The following is an 11,800-nucleotide window of genomic DNA, read 5'->3' as shown; positions in this document are numbered from 1 at the left end:
AAACAACACATCTGATGTCAATCACTCATTTAATTACCCTTGATGTGGCAGATTTTGATAATAGTTTACAAAAGAAAAATCTGAATTTCTACCTCAGAGTTGTTAATACTTCATGCATGTCTGCTTTTTATTACTCAGACTTAATTACAATTCTCAGGAGACCCTGAATGGAGAGGAGTTGAAACTTAAACTGACACATAATTTTGTGTCACACTATACTGAATTATCTATTTAAATGACCTCTATAAACATATATACATACATTTAATATTGAGTTATTAAACCAAGGACCTAGTTATATTTATCTCCATATGCTTATACAGTTCTTATTACAAGTTTAAATAGATCATGTTAAAATAATTATAAATGAGAAAGAAGGGGGGATAAAAAAATGCAATATTTTTCTTTGAGAACTTCCACAATGCCAACAAAATTACAGATGTGTATCATTTCACATTCACATAGTCATTTTGAAGAAAATAGGATTATCTTAGTTAGAAAGATAAGGGAACAAATGTTCAGAGAAATTATATACTCATAATTGTAGAAAGTCACTGAATCAGTACCTAGTAGAACTTGGATTGAAATTTGCTGTTGCCAACAGCTTAGTCCGTGCTTTTGTATAACACAATGTTGAGCATCTAACTTTTTCCCACTATTGCTCATGCATAATCATGCCTAACTTACCTCCAACTCTGTTTATGAATTTGCAGCTCACTCTCAGTACTGGGTGATTGGTGAGTTATCCATTGAGAAAGAAAATAGAAGAAGAGAAACAGTGTTAGGGTATACGTATTTGTTTTGGGACTGTTGAATTTGAGGCATGCAAAACTGGGGAGGATGATAAAGGAGATTTTTTCAAAGTAACTGAAAATATGTTTAAAATTCAGGAGATGAAATTGTATAAGAGATAAAGGTTTGGGAAATAGGCTATAAATGCAGTAATGAAAGACTTGTTTGTTGATGAGGTCCCGGAAGGGGCAACTATAGACTGAACAGAGTGCTGATCATTAGCTTTATGGAATGAGCTGGAAAAGAAAAATCTAAAAATAAGATTTTGAAAAATGTCAACTAAAAAAGAGAACAAAGATATAAATGTACTAGAAAATAAGAGAAAAAAAAGGTTCAGATAAAAGAAAGTGCCCTGACCAGGCAGTGGTCCAGTGGATAGAGCATCAGCCTGGGAGATGAGGACCCAGGTTCTAAAACCCGAGTTTGCTGGTTTGAGTGCATCTGGCTTGAGCGCAGGCTCTCCAGCTTGGTGTAGGTTCATAGACATGACCCCATTGTCACTAGCTTGAAGCCCAGGTCACTGGCTTAAGCCCAAAGTTGTTGGCTTGAACAAGGGGATCACTGCCCTAGCTGGAGCCCCCGTTCAGGGCACATATGAGAACATTCAGTGAACAACTAATGTGCTGCAAATATGAGTTGATGGTTCTCATCTCTGTCCCTCTCTGTCTCTCTCTTCCTTAAAAAAATGTGGAACCTATTTAAGTGAGTTAATATATGTCTACTGAACATATCAAGTAGAAGTTCTGCTCTACCAAGTATTTGCATGGAAGTTTTAGAGTTATATCAGCATAGCGAAGGAACATTTGAGTTGAGAGAAAACTTGATTTAAGCACATTAATAAAGAAGACTGTTTCTAATCAATGCTGAATATAAGTAAACTATAAATGATATGAAAGAAGAATCACTCTATATCCCCTTATTCTGATGTATTTTTCTTTAATGAATACATTATCACTTAATATATGGATTTCTTGTCTGCCTCCTCATGGTAGAATATAAGCTCATAAAAGGAGGTACTTTATTTGATTACTACTGCATCCTCAATGTCTAAAACGCGAGTTGACCAAATACAATCCACCTCTTGGAGTATAAATAAAGTTTTATCAGAGCATATTGACTGTTCATATTATCTGTGGCTGCTTTGGCAGAATAGAGTCAATGTGACAGAGATAAGATAGCCTGTGAACTAAAAATATTTACTATCTGATCCTTTACAAAAAAAAATTTCCAGTCTCTGATTGAGAACAGAGTACATGCACCTAGTGGTCATTCAATAAATATTTATGTAACTGATAAGCTAATGAGATAATTAATATTAAATGCATAGTTCTTGATTATTCAATATTGTTTGTCAAATTAACCTTCCTAAGCTTAGTTTCCCCATTTGTGAGAATGTATATACAGTATCTCTTAAAGAACAGAAGTGAACATTAAACTATATATATATCTATCTATCTATATCTATCTATCTATATATATGTGTATATATATATATATATATATATAGAGAGAGAGAGAGAGAGAGAGAGAATGTTGTATACAACATAATCAAATGTCAAAATGCCCTGGAGATGTTTTCTTTGAATCTATGTACCCTAATTAATCAATGTCATTCTGTTAAAATTAATTGTCTAAATAAAAAAAGAAAAAGAAAAGAAAAAGAAAAAAATTATATATATATATGTATGTATGTATATATGTATGTGTATCTATATATATATGTATGTAAGGCAAATGGTCAAGTCAAAAAACCAAAACTACATTTTCCCTTCCCTTTCTCTCTTTGAACTCTTTAGTCTATGAAGGTAAGTTCACTGCCTCCTTACTGGCTCTACCAGGGCCACTAGAAATGTCAGCAGTATGAAATCAACGGAATAATATTGATTCACCGAAATAAGATGTCTTTTGTCTCCTAAAGTTATGAGTCCTGGACTACACAATCATGACAAAAAGGATAGGGATTAAGAAAAATCCCAATCCCCCAAATTCTAAGCCATCCCATTTCTTTAAAGTCATTATGTCATTATTAACATTACTTTGATTATGGAAAAAGGAGCAGTGGAAAATAAACAGACGTTTGGGGCTGATAAAAACAATTGGAATAATGTTCCAAGCCACTGACCTTCACCTTTCTAGTCATTCTAGGAGAGTCTTTTATTTCTCATGGCTTGGCTTCCTCTGCACTGTGGTGCATCCTTCAATGGAGCAGTCAAGACAATCTAGCCTCTTAATTTTTTTTTTGCCATTTTTTTTTCTTATGGTTGTTGGGTATAACCCACAATGAAAAAATTTTATCTTATGAAGCCACTTAGCTTTTAAAAAATACAAGCTTTCCTTCTTAAACGCAGACATTCAACCAAGTGAGATAGTCTCCATTTTATTTTGAAAAGAAAGTAAACATTAAAATTAAAGCTTTTGTAATTGACAGGTGTTAAGCAAGAGAAAAAAGACAGATATTTAAATTTTCAAAAGAATTTTAACAGTTTAGGAAGAAATAGAACAAAGACAGTATAAGAGAAAAATGAGAAAAATAATGCTATTAAATACATAATTAACTAAGTGTCCAACTTTTTATTTTTTAGGCTCAGTATAGCTTCATATTGGCTGGGGTTATTTATTTACATTCTACCACTGAGCCAACTGGCCAAAGCCATACCTCCATATTGTCTGATGCAACTTCAGATCACATCATAAATTACACAATTTCTATATTCTCTGAATGTCAAGATCTTCCTAAACATATCAAGCAAATACAAGGTGAGCTTCAGCATTTTGTGACACAGTGTATAAAGTAATTTGGATACCACAGAGAATGAGCTTGAGCCTTATCTTAGCCTCACTGTTTATCAGAGGACACTGTCTGAGTAACCTTTTATATACAAGTTACTAACCTTCTGAAAAAGAACACTAACTCTTCTTACAAAGAAGAGCAATTGGGAACAATTTGTGTAAAAACATAATGAATAAATATCACGGACAGTTTCATTCATTCTTTTGATTGACAAATATATATCTACCATGTGTAAGACAATGTAAAAGAGGCCAGGAAGACCATAATGATACCTTGAACAAAGCTCATCATTCTTAGGGATGTGTATTAGCTAGGAATATTTTTAATATTTGACTTTTGTCCAGTTACTGATAAATACATTTAATCAAATTTAAATAATATAAATATATTAAAAAGAATGGTTTACAAAGAAGTTTTTTTTTGTAAATTAAATTTATTGGGTTGATATTGCTTAATAAAATTACATAGGTATAATTCTATAATACATCATCTGTATATAGCATTGTGTATATACAGATCTCCTTCTATCACTATCTATTCCTTTACTGCCTGGCCCCATCTCTGGTTACCACCATACTGTTGTCTGGGTCTATAAGTTTTTGTTTGTCATTTTCAGTTTTCTATCCCACATTTGCACAAAATCATACAGTTCTTGACTTTTTTTGTATAACTTATTTCACTTAGCATGATATTTTCAAGATCAATTCATGTTGTTGCACATGGCAGTATTTTACTTTTCCTTGTGGCTGATTAGTATTCTATTGTATATATGTACCATATCTTCTTTACCCAATCACCCATCAAAAAACACTTAAGTTGTTTCCAAGTGTTGGACACTGTGAATAATGCTGCAATAGTCATAGTGGTGTGTGTGTGTGTGTGTGTGTTTGTGTATCTTTATAAATAAATGTTTTCAAATTTTGAGGATAACATCAGAAGATGTTAGCTTTATTCTTTTTGTTATTCTCAGGATCCTCCATGCTGTTTTCTGTATAAATTGTATCAATTTACACTTCCACCAACAGTGTATGAGGGTTCCTTTTGCTCTACATCCTCTTCAACACTTGTTCTTACTTATCCTGATAATAATAGCCATTCTAACAGATTTGAGTTGGTATCTCGTTGTGGTTTTAACTTGCATTTCCTTAATAGTTAGTGAAGTTAAGCATGTATGTCATGTGGGAGAAGTGTCTGTTCAGGTCTTCTGCTTGTTTTTTTTTATTGGACTGTTTGATTTTATGTTATGGGATTGTATGAGTTCTTATATATTTTGAATATTAATCTTTATTGGAGGTTCATTTGCAAATACCTTCCTCTATTTATTTGGTTGCCTTTTTATTTTGATGATGGTTTCTTCTGCTGGGCATAAGCTTTATAGTTTGATATAATCCCCATTCACTTCTTTTTGTAACAATTTCCCTTGCCTTTGAGGTCAAGTTCATAAAATTCTCTCTCAGACCAAAGTCCATATGTTTAGTTAGTACCCATGATTTTTTCTATATATTTTATTGTGTCAGTTCTTATATGTAGGCTTTTGATTTATTTTGAGTTATTTTTTTTGGAAATGGTGACAAAAAATAGTCTAGTTTCATTCTTTAGAATGAGACATTTTTTATCTCCCAGCACTATTTATTTGAAGAAGCTTCCTTTTCTCCATTGTATGGTTTTGGCTCCTTTGTCAAAAACTATTTGCCCGTATATATGTGAGCTTATTTCTGTACTTTCTATTCGGTTCCATTGGTCTGTGTGTCTACTTTTATACCAAAACATGCTTTTTTGATTATTGTCACTTTGTAGTATAATTTGAAGTCAAGAAGTATGATAACTCTAGCTTTTTTTTTTCCTCTTAGAATTGCCTTGGCTATTCAAAATCTTTTCCAAAAGTTTTTGAGAGGATATATACTATCCATTTGTGTTTCATCTGAAGTTTGAAAATTTTGAGGTTTGTGATTTCAAAAATCAAACACAATATTCATCATTTACCTGTTTTGTTTTTAAATAGTAAAATAAGAATGGTGTTCACACTGTTATTTTCAAACAATTTTTCTCTAAATAAAACAGTTGGATGAAAATAAATCATATCTAAAGTTACTTTTTTTTTCTTTTTAACAATGGCTTTGAACAGTTAGAGACATTATGATGTGTTACATAATTTTGATCAAATGACTACAATTTACAAATTTAGTAAAAGTTGGGTTATTCTGGATTTAAAGAATTATTTTCACTTTTGAAACATCATTATCTGTTTTTAGCTTGTTTATATAAAGTACAGGTGTTAGTAAGCATTCTCTTCAGTCAGACTACCTGATTTCAAATCCTGCTTCTAACTTATTTTAGGAAAGAATCTAAGCTCTTAGAGCTGCAGTTTGTTGATTTGTTAAAAGAGCATCATAATACCTCTTGTCTCTGAGAGTAGTTGTTAAAATTTATATGAATTTGTTCACGTAAAATAAAGAGGACATTTTAATACTTATTTACTACTAATTTAATGTATTGTGGAAAAATCACTGTACACTATCTAGAGTTTTAATTTCAGCTTTTCAAATTCTACACATGGTTCTTCATAAACTTCTAACTTAGCATATTCATTGGCCCATTGTAACATTGAATTCATGTTTTTAAAAAAGGCAAATTTATGGGTAATATATAATAAATAAACCTAAAAAGGAAGTGGTAAAAAGGAAAAAAATTCTTGTTATAAATATATTTGACAAGGTTCATAAATTTTTCATATAAAAATGTTTTTAGGATTTATTTTTAAAACTCACTAAGATTCCAATAATATAAAATAGGCAAAGAACCAATGATAATTGTTAGAAAAGTCAAATGTCATATAATTATATTAAAGAGTCAACCTTATTGTATGATGAGAAAAGAAATGAGTTGTTTTCCTCACTTATTTCAGAGATCTTTCCATGGTGCGATGGTTTTTTCTTACACTACTGCTGGAACCTTTTAGTAGTATTACCTAATGAGACCTCTAATTATTGTAAACTTTAGATAGAGCAGGCTGGCAGTTTATATCCAGATCTTTAAAAATGGTCACAGCCTCGGACCTAATAATGTATGCAAAGGAAATATCCAGAGATGCTATGTAATTGTTTTGTATTTAAATGATAATGCATAGCTTAATTTTTAATAGCAAAAGAAATTATAAAATTTTAGTGTGCAACCAGAGTTGGAAAAACGTTTACAGTGTTTTCTGTTCCTATGAAATCATTTCAATAAATATTTTTTCTTTTCATTATAGTAAAACTGTAGCTATTTTGTATGTAGTTGGGGGGGGGGGTGGAGAACATGATGGATGGACTAGTTAGAAATCCTGGAATGATTCTGGTGATGTCTCAACAAGCTCAGAGGTGATATATCTTCTCAGAATACGTGGGTGTTTATCACCTACTATCCTGAGTTGTGTGAAAACCCAGCTTCCCTTTTATCTGGACACTTTTTTTTTTATATATATTTTTCTGAAGCTGGAAACAGGGAGGCAGTCAGACAGACTCCCACATGTGCCCGACTGGGATCCACCCGGCATGCCCACCAGGGGGCAATGCTCTGCCCATCTGGGGCGTAGCTCTGTTGCGACTAGAGCCATTCTAGCACCTGAGGCAGAGGCCACAGAGCCATCCTCAGTGCCCGGGCCAACTTTGCTCCAATGGAGCCTTGGCTGTGGGAGGGGAAGAGAGAGACAGAGAGGAAGGAGAGGGGGAGGGGTGGAGAAGCAGATGGGCACTTCTCCTGTGTGCCCTGGCTGGGAATCAAACCTGGGACTCCTGCACGCCAGGCCGATGCTCTACCACTGAGCCAACTGGCCAGGGCCTGGACCCTATTTTATAGCACTTAGCTTGGGGGCATTTGTTAAAAACTTCAGATAGTGTATCTTACAATATTATAAGATGTCCTGTTTTCTAGACATATAGTCTTATTTATAACAAAATATAAACTATTAAATAATTCTATTTTATGATACCTGTGTGTATTATTCACATAACCTAAATTTATTACAATCTACTTGAGTTCAACATTCAGTTGCATTTTTTATACAAATTATGGGTACTGAATAAAATCACTGTTTAGAAAAAGGTCAAAAGATTATAGATTAATAATAGAGAATAATAAAAGAGATTGATAATAGACCAATTCTGATCAGTAGAAGAGAAGAAGAAAATCAGACATCAGATGGTATTTTATTCATCAAAATAATATTGTGATATAACTATTCCTTTACTACTGCTATTGCTTTACGTGCTATCTCTGCACCAGTACCACTCATTGTGGCATATATTCTATGCTGTATGTGATATATGAAGCTTTCTCATTTTGTCCCATGAAAATTCTGGCATTAAGAACTAGTTGTTTAAGATAGAGCTTGCTTTTATGTTTGAAGCACCATAGAAATTTGGCTAAAACATTCTCACATTTATAAGTGGAATATTTTTACTAAGTATATGCAACTAGAAAGATGGTGCAACTGATATTCAAACTCTGCTAAACATAACTAGAAGATTTTTCTCTTTTGACTGCCTCAGACTAGAGAAAACAATTATTAAGAGTACTATAAAGCATGGTGTTATCATTATATTCAAAATTTCCTCTTGCCAAGATGAAAAATCACCATGGATAACTGCCCTGAATAATCAAGGTACATAAGATTGTTAGTATTTGCCATTTTGGGGTAAAAATATAGTTAATATATATAGAATATATTATATGAATAAAATCTTATACAATGTAATATTACATGTTCCTAGGCAAAATTTACTTTGTTTTGTAAAGGGCGATTTAATTATCACAGTTTGCAAAGTCCGTCTTTTATTGAGATTAACAAGGTAGAATCCTTTAGCCACAAGCTGAACCCCACGGCTGGCACAAATCTATCAAGAACCCATGGCTCCCTTCAATTTCTTTCTTCTTCCAAAATGCAATTAACATACTGTGATTAGTTGAACAAATTCCAAATCATATTTAAATGAAAGCAATTTACTTGGAGTCTGGGTCCAACAGGTGATCATTTCCAAAGGTTCTGAAAGAACTGGATGGTTTCATCTAATTGTTCTAAAAAAAATGGATTTTAACGCTTGGTTCCAACAGGCCCCTTCATGCACAGTCCATATGGTGGTTCAGTGTTAAACTTTCAGCTTCACTAGCCCAAAGGGAAGCCATGGGTAGTTATAGCTTGCTTCCAAAATATGTTTATGGTGAACTAAAATGTTTCAATTTAGCACAGATTAACAGCTAAAGCTTCTTAACTACTAGGCAAAGAAAGTTGTAGGTGTACCCCTACGGGGTGTTTGTGTGGAAGGGCTGTAGTTCAGAAGGGGGAGAAGAGTGGCAGAGGACTACTAATAAAGGCTGTGGCTAGATGTAAAGCACTAAAAGATACTTCACTGACTTTCTTTTATTGTGTAATTAAATGGCCCAGTTAATCCTTACAATAAAACTGTGAGGTGTGCATTACTTTCTTCATTATTCCAAGGAAGAAAATAAGGCTTAGAAAATATTAATAAAATTCACATAAATGACAGATGATTTGAACACAGAGAAGCAGGATATCCAAAACCACATATAAACATAGAACTTTAAAGCCTTTTTTTTTTTCTTTCTTCTCCACCAGGTTGCTTTTATTTATATCTAAATCACCATAGAAATTTTACTGGAACATTTTGCCCTTAGTTCACATAAGAAAGAAAATCTAATTTAAAAATTACACAAATTATACACACACACACACACACACACACACGCATTTTGGTTTCTGGTTCTGCATATAAAGAAGGAGCTTGGAAATCACCATTCTACCATAACATGTAAAAAGCTGTTTAGACTAAAAAAGAAAAGAAAAAGCCCAACTCTCCTGGGATCTGTAAGAGAGGAGAGGGGCATCAGGAAATTGCTAACCCACAGTTCAGAGAGACAGGCTGGTGAATACAGAAAATCACAGTTTACCAGGAAGGGTCTCTTGTATGGAAAGAAGCTACCTAGGGAACGAGAGTTTGAGGATTAAAACCTAATCTGCAATTTAAGAATTGCTGAAGGCTCAGTATGGACAAGGCTGAGAGTTAAAAAGGTCAAGGGAAGCCACATACTTTTGCGAGTTTCACCTTCAGGAACTTGACCAAGTTCTTCCAGTAAATACTCTTCCAAGAAGAAATTCTCTCACATGGCCATCAAGGAGAAAGAAAATAAATGTTTTGAAATATACCAGTGCACCACACTCTTAACAAGACCTGACCTTAGGAAAAACTAGTTAATCATAGCCTAACCTATTTCAGATCTAATTGGCCTGAGTGAAGGGAAGTATCTTACTCTAGTCAGCTGTTGCTTTTACCACCTAAGTGGGGAGGGAAAAAACCAATCAAGAGAAAAAAACTTGAAAAGCACTTATGAAGTTCAGCTAAAAGCCTAAAACTTAATCATAGGGCTACAGAACACTTCTTCTCCACCCCTGCTGCCACATTACTAAAGGCCTATTCATGCTGTTCCTCTTACCTGACACATCATGCTTGTTTATCAAGAAAAAATCACAAGGCATACTAAAAGGGAAAACTTAATTTGAAGAGATAGAGCAAACATCATCAGACATGGCACAGATGTTGGAATTGTTAAATTGGAAATTTCAAACTATAATGACTAATATACTAATGGTTCTAACGGATAAAGTAGACAGTATGCACAAATCAATGAGAAATGTACACAGTGAGCTAGAAATACTAAGAAATCACTGAAAAGAAATGCTATATCTCAAAACACTAACAGAAATAAAGAATGCATTTGCTAGGCTTATTAGTAGACATAATGTAGAAAGAATCTCTAAATTTGAGAATTATATGAATAGAAACCTTCAAAACTGAATAGCAAAGAACACAATAAGCAAAACATACAAGGACTTCAGAATAGCAACAAAAGGTGTAACTGTGCAGAGTGCAGAAGGAGAAGAGAAAAAACCAGATGAAATATTTAAAACAATAATGCCTGAGAATTTATCCCAAATTAATATCCAACACAAAACCACAGATCCATAAAGCACAAAGAACAAACAGGATAAATGCCAACAATCTACATGGGCATGTCATTTTCAAACTATAGAAAATCAAAGATAAAAAAATCCACAGACTCTGGAGAAAAAAATACAGTAAATATAGCAAAAAATAAGAATTTTATTCAACTGATCAGAAAACTACACAGGCAAGAAGAGTTAAGTAAAATATTTAAAATGTTGAGAGAGAAAAAAATAACCAACCTAGGTCTCTGAACTCTGTAAACTTATCTATCTAAATGAAGGCGAAATAAATACTCCCTCAGAAATGCAAACATTTCTTGCCAGTAGACTTGTCTTGCAAGAAATAATAAAAGAAGGTCTTTACAGGGAAGGACAATAATATTGGTCAGAAACTTGGATCTACATAAAAAGAAGAAGAGAACTGAGGATGAAATAAGTGAAAGTAAATTTTTTTCTTATTATCAATTGGTCTAAAAGAAAACATTTTGTTCAAAGTAATAGTAATAATGTGTTCAATTTTTTGTGTATATATACATATATATGTTTACACATAAGTGAAATGAATGACAGCAATAATACAAAGGACAGCAGAAAGAAATTAGAATTATTTTGTTATTGTAAGGTACTCATACTACCTGTGAAGTGGTATAATGTTATTTTTAATATATTTATTAGGGATATAAAAAGTTAAAGCTATAATACAGATACTGTGGAAAATACAATCATTATACATGATTTCTGTTCTCACTTTACCTCTTTGGTACTTATACTGTGGAAGTCACAGAAGTCATTCTCTTCTGAAAACTCTATAGTCATATATTTATAGCTCTTTAGACTAATTATTTCCCATCCTTAAATATAACAATCAATATTTACCAAACATCCAATATGATAGAAAATCCTCTTGACTGTATCTTTAAAACAGATTCATAAATAAACCAGTTTTTTTCTACCATATCTAATGCTATTACTCAGTCCAAACCATCACCAAGTTTTCCTAAATTATCATAATAGCATCTTAACTAGACCCTTGCTTGTAATTCCAAAACATCTTCAATGCATTCTCATGTAGCAGCCAGAAGGATGATTCTTCTAAAACATAAGAAAGATCATATTATTTATCTGCACAAAACTCTTCATTGATTCCCCATCTTGTTCAGAAATCTTTCAGTGGCCACCACCAGAACCCTATATGATGTTGTTGCCTTAACTCTCTC

This window comes from Saccopteryx bilineata, chromosome 1 (genome assembly GCF_036850765.1).
Source record: "Saccopteryx bilineata isolate mSacBil1 chromosome 1, mSacBil1_pri_phased_curated, whole genome shotgun sequence".
Lineage (NCBI taxonomy): Eukaryota > Metazoa > Chordata > Mammalia > Chiroptera > Emballonuridae > Saccopteryx > Saccopteryx bilineata.
Note: the sequence above shows the minus strand (reverse complement) of the source record.